Raw genomic sequence first — 15,308 nt, forward strand, 5'->3', positions numbered from 1 at the left:
ACAACTGTATCTGTAAAGCATTTAATTTTTTTTTACTGCATTTCATTTTAAACTAATACTTTAGTTGTTATGAAAAAGAGAATGAGAAACACATGTAGGAGGGTTCTCCAACTTTCTCCTGTTCCTCATTTCTTAACATAGATGCAGTGCCATCGGCGTAGACCTCTATACCAAGAACATAATTGAAGTGGGGTAACCATGTTTTTTTTTTTTTATACACTCAAAACTTTTGTTAGCAAATCTGTACCATACAGATATATTTTTTTTCTTGGAGACCTGGCAGCTGGACCCCTGTTCCTCAACCAAGTGGGCAGGTTGGGGGATGCAAGGATATACCGGGTAGGGGTCCTGTAAATGTATTACACTCTTTCTCCACCCCCTAACCCAATATACTGAGTATCTTCTGGTCCTAAATAAAAGACCTTCCAACTGGTTGCTAGGGCTCTACAGATACAGCCACTCCCCTAATCGTGCCTTCCTAACCACATTAATTGCACTATTACTTACCTATCTCTCCCCTCTGATAAGTATCTGGGGAAAATAACTAGACGTGCAATTCTTTTGGACTAAAACTAATTTTGCCATTTTCAGATTCGGACACATCCAAACGAACAGAAACACAACTAATCAAACTAAAAATAGTAAACAAGTGGGAGGGTAGAGAATGATGGGCAGTAGTCTGGGCCAATCAGCTCATTATTTTTGTGTGATGTAATGCATACTTGCCCAATTAGATTTCTCTATTCCCTGTCCAATGAAATTACAATTTTTTGTGATTGATGTAAGATAGCAAGTGAATGGTGCCACAGACACTTGGCCAATGAAAGCAACCAGAGGCATGGAGGTGTTTAGAATAAATTAGTCTGACAGTCCTTTCACTTTGTCTATTGTAGCTAAAGAGACCACATACAAATTTAGATTTCTGCCTCACAGTTACCATTTTGGGAGTAATTTCCTGTCTTCACCTAGTATATATCTACTAATGTTTTAAAGTATGTGTGCTTCTGGAAGAAAAGGAGTGTTGCTTTTGTTTTGTTTCTTTTTCATTTTTTTTGGAGACAGTGGGTTTTACTCTTTGTTTATTTGTGTGACTAAGTACAGGCAGCCTAAATACCAGTGTCTGTTACTCACCACTAGTGATTTTTTTTGTTCTTCTGTCTGTCATTATTTAATTTGAAATTGAATTGTAATATTTTCTAAAAATCAGAATGATTTTTTTTTTTTTGCATGAACACATTTTAGAGGGTCTGTGATTAGGTACCCATCTACTAAGCAGTTGTTTTCTCAAAATGTTGTCATTTTGTTTTGAAAATCTGTAAGAAGAAGCTAAATCGAGGTAGTTGTGTTTGTTATAGTAAGGGAAAGATGGCAATGTTAGTTGGTGGATGGGTAATGACCGTAAGGTTGTGCTGGGCATTGGTTGAAGTAGTAGTTAGTAAGTTAGTTAATTGTAGTTCTTTGTTGCTTGTTTGTAATAATAATTATTAAGTTAGTTAATTTTAGTTGAGCTCTTTGTTGCTTGTTTTTATAATAGTAATATCAATATCAATTTGAAATGAGAATAAGTTCAAGTTGGGTTGTTAACACACAGTTTGATAAAAATAAATTATAGTTATATGTATTATTAATTTCATATTTACACATCAACAATTTTCCTTTTTTCATTAACAGTTTGTTCCAACTATTTGGGCCCCCTAATTTCACCAGGTAGCATGTCACCTACTTCTCACAATGTCAGCTTTGCCCCCAAAAAACATATCAGTGCCATCTTTTTTCACTGCTTCCCAGTGCCATGTTTTTCCCAAACAGCTTCCCAGTGGCATACCTGTCCCCATACAGCTACCCAGAGCTGCATGTGTCCTAAAATAGCTAATCGGTGCCATCCTTTTCGCAACATAACTAATCAGTGACATCTTTGTGCTTAAATAGCTTATACGTTAAATCTTTGTGCCCACATAACTTATCAGTGCCAGGGGCAGATTCAGAACCTAATCTCAGGGAGGCCACTGATAGTGGGCTGTAGTGGGATGATAGCTGTGAAGGGGCTTCGTAGATGGCTAGAGCTGTAGTGAGGGACAAAGGATGCAGTGAGAGATAGAGGCCGTAGTGGAGGGATAGGGGCTGTAGTGCGGAGGTAGGGTTTAAGGTAGGATTGTTAGGGGCTTTAGTGGGAGGGTTAAGGGATGAATTGGAGGATGGCTGCAATTGGAGGAAAGGAGCTGTAGTGGGGAGTAGGGGTGTAAAAGGGGGAATATGGGCTGTAGTGTGGGGAAAAAGGCTCTAGTGGGAGGAATAGAGGCTGTAGTAGGAAGGTTAGATGCTGTAGTGTGGGGATAGTGGCTGTAGGGGGGAATATGGTCTGAAATTGGGATCATAGGGGCTGTAGTGGGGGGTATGGGCTACATTTGGGGAGAAGGGATTGTAGTGGGAAAAGGTGCTATATATGTGGGATGGGGCTGCAGTAATGGTAAGGGACTGAAGTAGTGAGTCGGGGCTGTAGTATGGGTGGTTTAGGGGCTTTTGTGGGGGTATAGGAGCTGCATTTGTGTATAGTGGCTGCAGTGTGAATAAAGGGGAGGTGAAGGATGTAGTTGATGTAGGGGCTGTAATGGGGGAATAGGGGCTGCTGGTAGGTCAAAAGGTCTTTAGTAGGGAGTTTATGGGCTGTAACATGGTATAGGGCAGCAATTGAGGGGTATTAAGCTGTAGTAGGGTATAGAGGCAGCAATCGGGGAATTAGGAGCTGTGGTATAGTGTAAGAGGCTGTAGTATGGGTGGGTTAGGAGCTGGACATTTTCACTGTAATGTTAAGACAGCCATCTCCTGAGAAAGGTACAGAGTAAGGCAGGCATTGACAAGCACTATCTCAAGTAAGATGTAGGGACTAGGTAGAACTCCACTAGAGATGCTGAAGTGCATTCTGAAGCAGAAGAAGGTAGTTGTGACTTTTGATCATTTCACTGAATTCCCTTTCATTGAATTTGCCTTTAGGCAGGGAGCATTAAGGAATGATGCCTCGCTTCCAAGTTTTTTTCCCCCAAGATACTGTAAGCCTTGGTCAAGTTATTACCTTGTTACTCATATCTCAAACATGGTTACATTTCTAATTGGTAAGTAGTACCCGATGGCTCTCTACTTTGTGATGATGCCACATTTGTCAGGAGACTCAAGGAGCAGCAGACTTGTTGGTTTAATGAGTGCATGGAGATTTGCCCCAAGTTAATGCTGGAGTCCATGTGTGCACAAGAATCAAATGCAAGATGGAACTCCGCAACAAATCCCTAGATTAGCAGAATGCATGATGTGCAGGGGAAGAGGTTAATTATGTGTGAGAGGAAGAAGAGCTGAAGGAGCCTCATTTTGTGACATCTCCACCTAGCCTCACTAGCAATGCTCAATCCACAAGAGCAGCTGCTTTTTGAAGTAAGGCTCTGGATACTTTGGTGGGACTCAGTAAACTTCCCTCAAGGAAAAATTTGATCTACTTTCAACACAAATAATTTGTAAACCATCACTTTAAACCACAGCTAAACAAGAATCCCTTACAAATTCTAAATAATTATTTAGATGTGGTGTATGCCTAGCATTGAGAAGCTCTGGAAACAAAGATAATCAAATTAATAAATTTATGGACCCACATATAAAAAAGGGAATTATCAAATTAAAGTTAAAGTAACCACTTGCCACTCCAAAAACAAACTCTTTGGTCAGTTATTTATGTGGACTATGCTCTGTAGGCAGAACCAAATGCTCTTTGCACATTCAAATAGAGGAACATGTCTAAAGTACTATTAAGGGCTATTGTTACATTTTAAGAATACACACAATTATTATGCATAAGGTTTGCATTTAATGGCAAATCAAAAGATTATTCAAATTGAGTAAATCACCTTCCTATAAAGTATTGATGAAAGGTGGTAGGGGCTTTGATATAAGGCTAGATTCTAAATTTAGAAATAACTAAACTTGAGCACTGTGAAAAAATTGGGGATGGCAGAATTTGATTGTGTGGTGATTTGGATATAAATATTGAATTTGTTTTACTGCTGCTCTTTTTTTCCCTATCTTGGTCACGTCTCACTTGATCTGTGAATAAAACCAACATTTAGTGGCTGTTCCCTAGTCATCAATCATCTTTTTTCCCACCAATCATCTTTTTTTTGGTGCCACGTGTGGAATTCTGAATTACCGTATATACTCGAGTATAAGTCGAGTTTTTCAGCCCATTTTTTGGGCTGAAAAACCCCAACTCGGCTTATACTCGAGTCAAGGTCTGTATTATGGCAATTTACATTGCCATAATACAGACTGGGGGGAGAGGGGGGCTGGCAGAGCTGTACTTACCTGTTCTGCAGCTCCTGTCAGCTCTCTCCTCCTCCGCGCCGTCCGTTCAGCACCTCGGTCAGCTCCCAGTGTAAATCTCGCGAGAGCCGCGGCTCTCGCGAGACTTACACTGGGAGCTGACAGAGGGAGCTGCACGGACGGCGCGGAGGAGGAGAGAGCTGACAGGAGCTGCAGAACAGGTAAGTTACAGCTCTGCCAGCCCCCCTCTCCCCCCCACTGAACTGCCACTGGACCACCAGGGAAGGAGAGCCCCCCTCCCTGCCATATATCAAGCAGGGAGGGGGGGACGAAAAAAAAATATATTAATAAAATAAGAAATAATAATATAAAAATAATAATAATACAAAAATTAATAATAACAAAAAAAGGGGTATAAGGACCACTATGGGAAGGGGGGGGGGTATAAGGACCACTATGGGAGGGGGGGGGGTATAAGGACCACTATGGGAGGGAGGGGGTGGGTTAAGGACCACTATGGGAGGGAGGGGGGTATAAGGACGGCTATGGGAGGGAGGGGGGGGTATAAGGACCACTATGGGAGGGAGGGGGGGATAAGGACCACTATGGGAGGGAGGGGGGTATAAGGACCACTATTGGAGGAAGGGGGGGGATAAGGACCACTATGGGAGGGAGGGGGGTATAAGGACCACTATGGGAGGGAGGGGGGGGATAAGGACCACTATGGGAGGGAGGGGGTGGTATAAGGACCACTATGGGAGGGAGGGGGGGTATAAGGACCACTATGGGAGGGAGGGGGGATAAGGACCACTATGGGAGGGAGGGGGGGTATAAGGACCACTATGGGAGGGAGGGGGGGTATATGGACCACTATGGGAGGGATGGGGGGGATAAGGAACACTATGGGAGGGAGAAGGGGGATAAGGACCACTATGAGAGGGAGGGGGTGGGATAAGGACCACTATGGGAGGGGAGGGGGAAGTAAGGACCACTAGGGGAGGGGTGAGTCAGGACCACTGGGGGGGGGAGTGAAGGAACACTGGGGTGGGGAGGTAAGGACCACTGAGGGAGGAGGAGGGGAAGTCAGGACATATGGGGGGGGAGGGGGCGGCAAAAAATGTTTTGCCTACGGCGGCAAATATCCTTGCACCGGCCCTGCACACACTGCATTCACACACTGCATTCATGCACACACACACTGCATTCATGCACACACACTGCATTCATTATACACACACTGTAAATAAATATTCAATTAATATATTTTTTTTAGGATCTAATTTTATTTAGAAATTTACCAGTAGCTGCTGCATTTCCCACCCTAGTCTTATACTCGAGTCAATACGTTTTCCCAGTTTTTTGGGATAAAATTAGGGGCCTCGGCTTATATTCGGGTCGGCTTATACTCGAGTATATACGGTAAGTATCAAATAAACATGTTCATATATTGCGCACAGCATTTTATTTATTTATTATTATTGCCATTTATATAGCGCCAACAGATTCCGTAGCGCTTTACAATATTATGAGAGGGGGATTTAACTATAAATAGGACAATTACAAATAAACTTACAGGAACAATAGGTTGAAGAGGACCCTGCTCAAACGAGCTTACATTCTATAGGAGGTGGGGTGTAAAACACATTAGGACAGGAATTTACAATCAAATAAGGTGGGCTGCCCTTTAGGAGAGGGCAAGAGACAGGTATGTGAGGTAAGGGTTAGTCTTGGAGGCCATAAGCTTTCCTAAAGAGATGGGTTTTAAGGCACTTCTTAAAAGATGCAAGACTAGGGGAGAGTCTGATGGCGGTAGGCAGGCTATTCCATAGGAAGGGAGCCGCCCGTGAGAAGTCCTGCAAGCGCGAGTTGGCCGTACGAGTGCGGACAACGGACAGGAGGTGGTCACGGGCAGAACGGAGAGACCGAGAAGGGACATACCTATGGATCTGTGAGGAGATATAAGAGGGGCTAGAGTTGTTCAGTGCTTTATAGGTGTGAGTTAGTACCTTGAATTGACTCCTATAGCATACAGGAAGCCAATGTAAGGACTGGCAGAGGGGTGAGGTGTGAGAGAAACGACTAGAGAGGAAAATCAATCTAGCAGCAGCATTCATTACGGACTGTAAGGGTGCAGTACGGCTATTGGGGAGACCAATCAGGAGAGGGTTACAATAATCCATGCGGGAAATTACTAGAGCATGGACAAGCTCCTTGGTAGTATCTGGTGCAAGAAAGGGGCGGATGCGGGCTATGTTTTTAAGATGGAATCTACAGGATTTGGCAACATGCTGGATGTGAGGCTCAAAGGTGAGACCAGAGTCAAGTATGACGCCAAGACAGCGCGCTTGCAAGGATGGACTGATGTTGGTACCACAAACTTGGAGGGAGAGCGAAAGAGGAGGATCAGTATTAGGAGGAGGAAAGACAAGGAGCTCAGTTTTTGAGAGATTGAGTTTCAGAAAGCGGGAGGACATCCAGTCAGAGATGGAAGAAAGGCAAGCAGTGACACGTTCATTTGTTCAATTGTACATCGGTATGGTGATTTGGAAGTTGAGAATCCAGAGGATACCCCAAATTGCCAAAATTTGAATTAAATGCAGTTCAGAACAAAACAAATTTCCAAGTCAAGAAATAACAAGTCCCTTCTTGCATTTGAATAAGCATAACAAGAGTAAGAAGAAAGAGGAAAAACTAAGGAGGGGAAAAAAAAGAAAGAAGCGAAAAGGAAGAAGGGGAAAGGAAAAAAAGAGAGGATGGAAAAATGAGAGAAAAGGAAAACAGAAAGAGAGAAGAGGAAGAGAAAGAGTTATTGAAAGGGAAAGGGAAAAAGACAGGATAGCATATAAAGGCAGGAAAATGTAAAGAAAAGTAAAGAAAATCAGTGCAATTTATTTTATTTTTTTCACCCCCTCTCCTCTTATTATACCTCTGTTTTTGTGTTGTGTTTTTTCTTTTAAATAAACGGAAAAAATAACATTTAAAAAAAAAAATTGGAGAGGTAATAATATAATTGGAAAGTTGGATAAGGCTGAAATAAAATGAAGATTTGTATAGGTACACCATTTCACACAGCATGATCACTCCATCCAAAACCCCAATATTAAAGAAATTTAAAGACTCACATGAATGGAAAACATTTTAGATGAAAATTTCAACAACATAAATGAGGGATTTAATATAGATTCTAGTTTTCTGACACACTACCAAAGCTTCACATAAAAATGCATCTTAATGTCTAGTGCACTTTTATTCCCTGCTCATACTATACTTATATATTGACAATGTGTATAAACACACATTATGCAGCTGTATATTTTTATGTCAATCTCTTTTGGTTAATGTGTACTGTTGTATCTTCTTTGTATTTTCTCTTCTCTGTTTATTTCCTTGTTATAGCCACTTTCAACCAGTTGTACCTTTAACTTTCAGGCCCATCCTCTATCTATCTATCTATCTATCTATCGATCTATCTCTGTCTGTCTGTCTGTCTGTCTGTCTGTTCTGGGGACCTGCAAAATAAGGTATAATTATATTTATAATTATGCGTCTATTTATTTGAATTGTTCTTTTTCTTTATGTTTTTAATTTCTCACAAGTTGTTATACCCTTTTTATATTGGCAATTGTAGATCTCAATTTAGAGAAGTTTAATAATTGAGCCTTTTTTGTTATCTTAATCGTTTTTATGTTTAAATCTGAGTAGAGGACACATTGGTTCTGCAGTGAACCCTGCAGGGTAAATTATACAAGCTAATCATTCTTCTGAAGCAGCCATTATCTTTATTTTCCATTCTCATTTTTTATATAATAATATGGGGATGATATATATCGGAGTGTTTGCTTTGGCCACTGGATAGCATCCAATGAAGATGCTCTAATTGGTCGTACGACCCAATATTCCAGTCTCACATGACCAGAGTTTACTAAATATGTGCAGATACATCCTGGAAGCTCCTAAAGAGTAAGTACAAGCTGAAGAAATTATGTTGGGACTTTTACCTAATCAGAAGAAAAACTTGTTACTGACCAAAGAAAGGAATGCCACACCATCCATTAATCAGGGGATTTGAACCATAATGTCATATGCTTTCAATTCACATTCCACCAGGAACAGCTATATACGATTGAGAAAGCTGTTTACCTTCAAGAGTTGTGCAGATGTATAAGATGGAGTTTGTTTAAAGTATATACTTACCTGTGTTTTAAGTTGCTTCTAATAAAGCATATTAAGTTTTTACTGATTGAAGGATCTTGGAGCTGTGTTTCCTGATTTTGGTTTAAAAACTAATGAAACTTTTATTGTAGAGACATATTTTAAGGGCTCTATATCAAGTGTTTTTTTTTACCATTTTCTTATTTAAAAATTTTAACTGTGCAACATTCTGTTTTGTATCTCTGGTTTTATTTTGGAGCATGATTGCCTATGAAGGATAAAACAGTTAAAGATCCCACTGGGCAGTGATTTTTAAGTGTTTAAACCTGGAGTCAGAATATATGGGGCACCTAACAAGGTGAGCAGGAGAATTTGGGGAATTAAAGTTACATTATATTACAAATGCATGACACTTTTATTTTTAATTGTTTTCCCCTTCTGATGGATGGTGTGTAGAGAGCCACTTAAGAAAGACATGCTAGCACTTGTGATTTGAAGCAATTCTTATAAAGGCTCTGTTACGAAAAAAATACTTTAATACACTTTATCTAATTTGCTTATATACAGCGCCCTGTGTCTGAATCTCGTTTTAACATTTTCCTGAGAACTTCAGTTTTCATACAATACATAAAGGAAGGCAAGGGCATTACTTATCCTTATTTAAACCAGTCAAGTTGACAAAACCTGACAATGGTTGGTGCTTAAATTAAGGTTCTGTTTTAGCTGACAATAAAAGTTACCCATAATCCAGCTGTAAAATCAATCCAATAGAAGGGCAAACAGTATGGGCAGAGGAAAATAAAATAAAAATACACAAAAATACTCTCATGGGGGGCGGGGCCTGACTGCCAAACGGAATGGTCGCAGGCAGAGTGAGCTCCGATCGAGAATCTACGAAATCGCACTAATACCGACACTTACAAGCAAAACAATTGTAAGCTGAGGACGGGACACAGCCTGCAAACAGCTCCGCTTAAATCTAAGGCTTCCCTGACGAAACCCAAGCAGATTAAGCCCACAACACTACTGCGGCCTACCTGGAGGCGACGGCGTGAGAGAGGCGGCCGCTCTCCCCGCCTGATCCCCTGCTGAACACAAGATGAGGCAGCACAGAAACCTGTTCCCCCCCCTGCCGGTGGGGGTTATCCCGGCATCATTTCATCCACGGGTGTAACTGTGGCCTCGCACAAGCTGCAACTGCAACTTAGCTCTGACCACCTCAAGCAATACAAGATGGCGGACGCCAGGCCTCACACCAAACCACGAGGCACCACAGAGTCAACACTAGCAAAGCTAGACAAGATCTTAGAGGAATTTTGGCGAAAAATTGAGGAGAGGCAACAGAGAGCAAACTCACACCACCATTCATCCCTGGCAATCCAGTGGTCCATGCCGACCCCACAGAGGCGGAACAGCTTCACAGGCGCCGGAGGAGAACACGACCCAGGCGGTCGACTCCAGGGGGTAAGTCGGCTCATAGAGCCCCCCCACAGAGACCCCCTCCCAAAAGAGGACCTACCCAGGACCACCGAGAAGGGCAAAACCCAGGCCCATGCGGCACACGGAGCCTCCCGGAACCACCAGGAGCTAGCCGTCAGGCACGATGACCTGGGCCCCAAGAGACAACCGCAAAGGGCTGGAGAGGAGCTCCATGCTACACCCCACCTGCGGCGGTTCCGCAACGCCTCAGCTGCTACACAACAAGACCCCAAAGGGCACCTCAGCAAGAACTCGCATGGAGCCCAGAGACGAAACAACACTGCACTGGGAATACAGCAACAAGAGACTCCCCCCCGAGTCTCCAAGCGGTGTGGGCTGATAACCACTATTGGACGCTACGATACCTGCTCTCGTACACAGGATTAATTAGAGTTCTCTAGTGTCTAACAACTGACCGAGTAATTCAACCAGTGGTACCCTTAAGCATTTAATCATAATAGCATAAAGCATAATACACTAATTTACTAAGCTTAATCGTTTTGCTATGTTTAGTAGTTTTAAAAGGCTATGGCACACCACATATCTGTATAGCATGAGTTAAAATATATATTTGTTTTTTGCATCCAGTGGCAACATAAGTAAATCATAATGTCAGTTTGTGTATCCAGCAGTATGACATGTACCTCTCTATTTTCTCTTATGCTATTCATATCAGCTTGTTTACTTTGATGTGTCCTTTAACGACTCACTATACTGTCATTCAGCCTAGCATGATATATCTACCACTTATGTGTCCCTATCTCCTGGCAAGTTCTAATTTACCATGTTTATTATACTTAAAATGTGCAGTTTCCATGTGTCATGATATTGTCTTTGTTGAAAAACCTCTAAGTGCTGTTGTGGCACCTCAAACATGCTTGTAAACCTCTTGCACAGAAAAATAAAGAATTAAAAAAAAAAAAATACTCTCATGGATATCAAACAATTGCAAACAAAACGCAGGTTTAAAAAAAGCCGAAAATACTTAAATATATGTGTGGCACAAGTATTGGCACTAGTGATGTCGCGAACATAAAATTTCCGCAAACGTTCGCGAACCGGGCGAACCGCAATAGACTTCAATGGGCAGGCGGATTTTAAAACCCTCAGGGACTCTTTCTGGCCACAATAGTGATGGAAAAGTTGTTTCAAGAGGCTAACACCTGGACTGTGGCATGTCGGAGGGGGGATACATGGCAAAACTCCCATGGAAAATTAGACAGTTGATGCAGAGTCTGGTTTTAATCCATAAAGGGCATAAATCACCTAACATTCCTAAATCACAATGGATATGGATTGACACCTGACATATGCCATATTGACACCTTAACATATCCTCAGAGACCCTGATACACACTGACACAGAGCATAATAGGGACTGTTCCCCCTACATAGGGTCACTTGGCAGATATGGATTGACACCTGTCCTCAGAGACCCTGATACACACTGACACAGAGCAGAATAGGGACTGTTCCCCCTACATAGGATCACTTGGCAGATATGGATTGACACCTGTCCTCAGGGACCCTGATGCACACTGACACAGAGCAGAATAGGGACTGTTCCCCCTACATACGGTCACTTGGCAGATATGGATTGACACCTGTCCTCAGGGACCCTGATACACACTGACACAGAGCAGAAAAGGGACTGTTCCCCCTACATAGGATCACTTGGCAGATATGGATTGACACCTATCCTCAGAGACCCTGATACACACTGACACAGAGCAGAATAGGGACTGTTCCCCCTACATAGGGTCACTTGGCAGATATGGATTTACACCTGTCCTCAGAGACCCTGATACACACTGACACAGAGCAGAATAGGGACTGTTCACCCTACATAGGGTCACTTGGCAGATATGGATTGACACCTGTCCTCAGGGACCCTGATACACACTGACACAGAGCAGAAGAGGGACTGATCCCCCTACATAGGGTCACTTGGCAGATATGGATTGACACCTGTCCTCAGGGACCCTGATACACACTGACACAGAGCAGAATAGGGACTGTTCCCCCTACATAGGGTCACTTGGCAGATATGAATTGACACCTGTCCTCAGGGACCCTGATACACACTGACCCAGAGCAGAATGGGGACTGTTCCCCCTACATAGGGTCACTTGGCAGATATGGATTGACACCTGTCCTCAGAGACCCTGATACACACTGACACAGAGCAGAATAGGGACTGTTCCCTCTACATAGGATCACTTGGCAGATATGGATTGACACCTGTCCTCAGGGACCCTGATACACACTGACACAGAGCAGAATAGAGACTGTTCCCCCTACATAGGGTCACTTGGCAGATATGGATTGACACCTGTCCTCAGGGACCCTGATACACACTGACACAGAGCAGAATAGGGACTGTTCCCCCTACATAGGGTCACTTGGCAGATATGGATTGACACCTGTCCTCAGGGACCCTGATACACACTGACACAGAGCAGAATAGGGACTGTTCCCCCTACATAGGGTACCCCTTGGCAGATATGGATTGACACCTATCCTAAGGATCCCTGGTACACACTGACACAGAGCAGAATAGGGACTGATCCCCCTACATAGGGTCACTTGGCAGATATGGATTTACACCTGTCCTCAGAGACCCTGATACACACAGACACAGAGCAGAATAGTGACTGTTCCCCCTACATAGGGTCACTTGGCAGATATGGATTGACACCTGTCCTCAGAGACCCTGATACACACTGACACAGAGCAGAATAGGGACTGTTCCCCCTACATAGGGTCACTTGGCAGATATGGATTGACACCTGTCCTCAGGGACCCTGATACACACTGACACAGAGCAGAATAGGGACTGTTCCTCCTACATAGGGTCACCCTTTTTAGCCCAAGGCAGCTCATCTCATCAGGCCTTTTTTAGTCGAATGTATCGCCCATTGTCAGTCCCTTTGGGATCCATCCCTCATTCATCTTAATAAAGGTGAGGTAATCTAGACTTTTTTGACCTAGGCGACTTCTCTTCTCAGTGACAATACCTCCTGCTTCACTGAAGGTCCTTTCTGACAGGACACTTGAAGCGGGGCAGGCCAGAAGTTCTATCGCAAATTGGGATAGCTCAGGCCACAGGTCAAGCCTGCACACCCAGTAGTCAAGGGGTTCATCGCTCCTCAGAGTGTCGATATCTGCAGTTAAGGCGAGGTAGTCTGCTACCTGTCGGTCGAGTCGTTCTCTGAGGGTGGATCCCGAAGGGCTGTGGCGATGCATAGGACTTAAAAAGCTCTGCATGTCCTCCATCAACAACACGTCTTTAAAGCGTCTTGTCCTTGCCGGCGTGGTCGTGGGAGGAGGAGGATTACTTTCACCTCTTCCCCTGTTAGATTCCCGTTGTGCTGTGACATCACCCTTATACGCTGTGTAACGCATACTTTTTAATTTATTTTGCAAATGCTGCATCCTTTCCGACTTGTTGTAATTTGGTTACATTTCAGCCACTTTCTGCTTATACCGGGGGTCTAGTAGCGTGGACACCCAGTACAGGTCGTTCTCCTTCAGCCTTTTTATACGAGGGTCCCTCAACAGGCACGACAGCATGAAAGACCCCATTTGCACAGGGTTGGATGCCGAGCTACTCATTTCCCGTTCCTCCTCCTCAGTGATCTCAATGAAGGTATGTTCTTCCCCCCAACCACGTACAACACCACGGGTACCAGATAGGTGACAACGAGCACCCTGGGATGCCTGTTGTGGTTGGTCTTCCTCCTCCTCCTCAAAGCCACATTCCTCCTTTTTTCACTGTTAGAGATTCAATAGCAGTTAGTTGTCTTCAAGCGGGTGTGTCAGGCCTACAGCGTGTACTCTGCCAACCTCTGCCAGTGCACATTGCCACTCTTATCTGGTGTCGCAATAGATTGCATTTAAAAACCAAAAAACTTTTTTCACTGTTATAGATTGAATAGCAGTTACTTGTCTTCAAGCGGGTGTGTCAGGCCTACAGCGTGTACTCTGCCAACCTCTGCCAGTGCACATTGCCACTATTATCTGTTGTCGCAATAGATTGCATTTAAAAACAAAAAAAAATTTTTCACTGTTATAGATTGAATAGCAGTTAGTTGTCTGCAAGCGGGTGTCAGGCCTACAGCGTGTACTGTGCCAACCTCTGCCAGTGCACATTGCCACTCATATCTGGTGTCACAATAGCGTGCATTTAAAACCAAAACATTTTTTCACTGTTATAGATTGAATAGCAGTTAGTTGTCTTCAAGCGGGTGTCAGGCCTACAGCGTGTACTCTGCCAACCTCTGCCAGTGCACATTGCCACTCATATCTGGTGTCACAATAGCGTGCATTTAAAACCAAAAAAACATTTTTCACTGTTATAGATTGAATTGTAGTTACTTGTCTTCAAGTGGGTGTGTCAGGCCTACAGCGTGTACTCTGCCAACCTCTGCCAGTGCATATTGCCACTCCTATCTGGTGTCACAATAGCGTGCATTTAAAACCAAAAAACTTTTTTCACTGTTATACATTGAATAGCAGTTAGTTGTCTTGAAGCGGGTGTCAGGCCTACAGCGTGCACTCTGCCAACCTCTGCCAGTGCACATTGCCACTCATATCTGGTCTCACAGTAGCTTGCACATACAGTACCACTAATCCAAAAAAAATGACAGGCAGAGGCAGGCCACCCCGCAGGGGCCGTCGTGGTCGTGGTGCTGTGATTACCTTTTGCCCTAGAATAATGCCCAATTTTCAGAGGCCACGTACCCAGAACTTAAAAAGTTCTGAGGACATAGTTGACTGGCTAACACGGGACACCCAATCTTCTACAGCTTCCGCTCGGAACCGTGACGCACCATCCTCCTCCAGCTTAACTTTGGGCACCTCTCAAGATACCACTCACTCGCCTGCTGCCACCACCAACACTAGCACCACAGCCGCTTCACTTTATCTGTCAGAGGAGTTATTTACACATCCGTTTGAAGAAAAGAGTGATGCGCAACCATTATTGCCAGAGGATGTAGATAACAGGGATATGTCTCAGTCAGGCAGCATTACACACATGGACGTACGGTGTGATGATGATGATGTTGTACCCGCTGCTGCTTCCTTTGCTGAGCTGTCAGATACAAGTGAAGCGGTTGATGATGACGATGCGTCCATGGATGTCACGTGGGTGCCCGCTCGGCAAGAAGAAGAACAGGGCGAAAGTTCAGATGGGGAGACAGAGAGGAGGAGGAGACGATTTGGAAGCAGGGGGAAGTCGTCGCAAGGAGCTAGTGGCACAGTCAGACAGCATGCATCGGCACCCGGGGTCAGCCCGACAGCACGCCAATCAACGCATGCTGTGTCCACCACCAGAATGCCATCATTGCAGAGCTCAGCAGTGTAGCATTTTT

At 43.8% G+C, this 15,308-nt stretch overlaps 1 protein-coding gene across 1 annotated transcript in view; it reads left to right on the forward strand.

Annotated features, from left to right (window-relative positions):
* CACNA1G (calcium voltage-gated channel subunit alpha1 G) overlaps positions 1-15,308 on the forward strand; it is a 428,561-nt gene that overhangs the window by 277,290 nt on the left and 135,963 nt on the right. The gene's annotated exons all lie outside the window — the stretch shown is intronic.

The sequence above is a fragment of the Pelobates fuscus genome, chromosome 6 (assembly GCF_036172605.1).
Source record: "Pelobates fuscus isolate aPelFus1 chromosome 6, aPelFus1.pri, whole genome shotgun sequence".
NCBI classification, from domain to species: domain Eukaryota; kingdom Metazoa; phylum Chordata; class Amphibia; order Anura; family Pelobatidae; genus Pelobates; species Pelobates fuscus.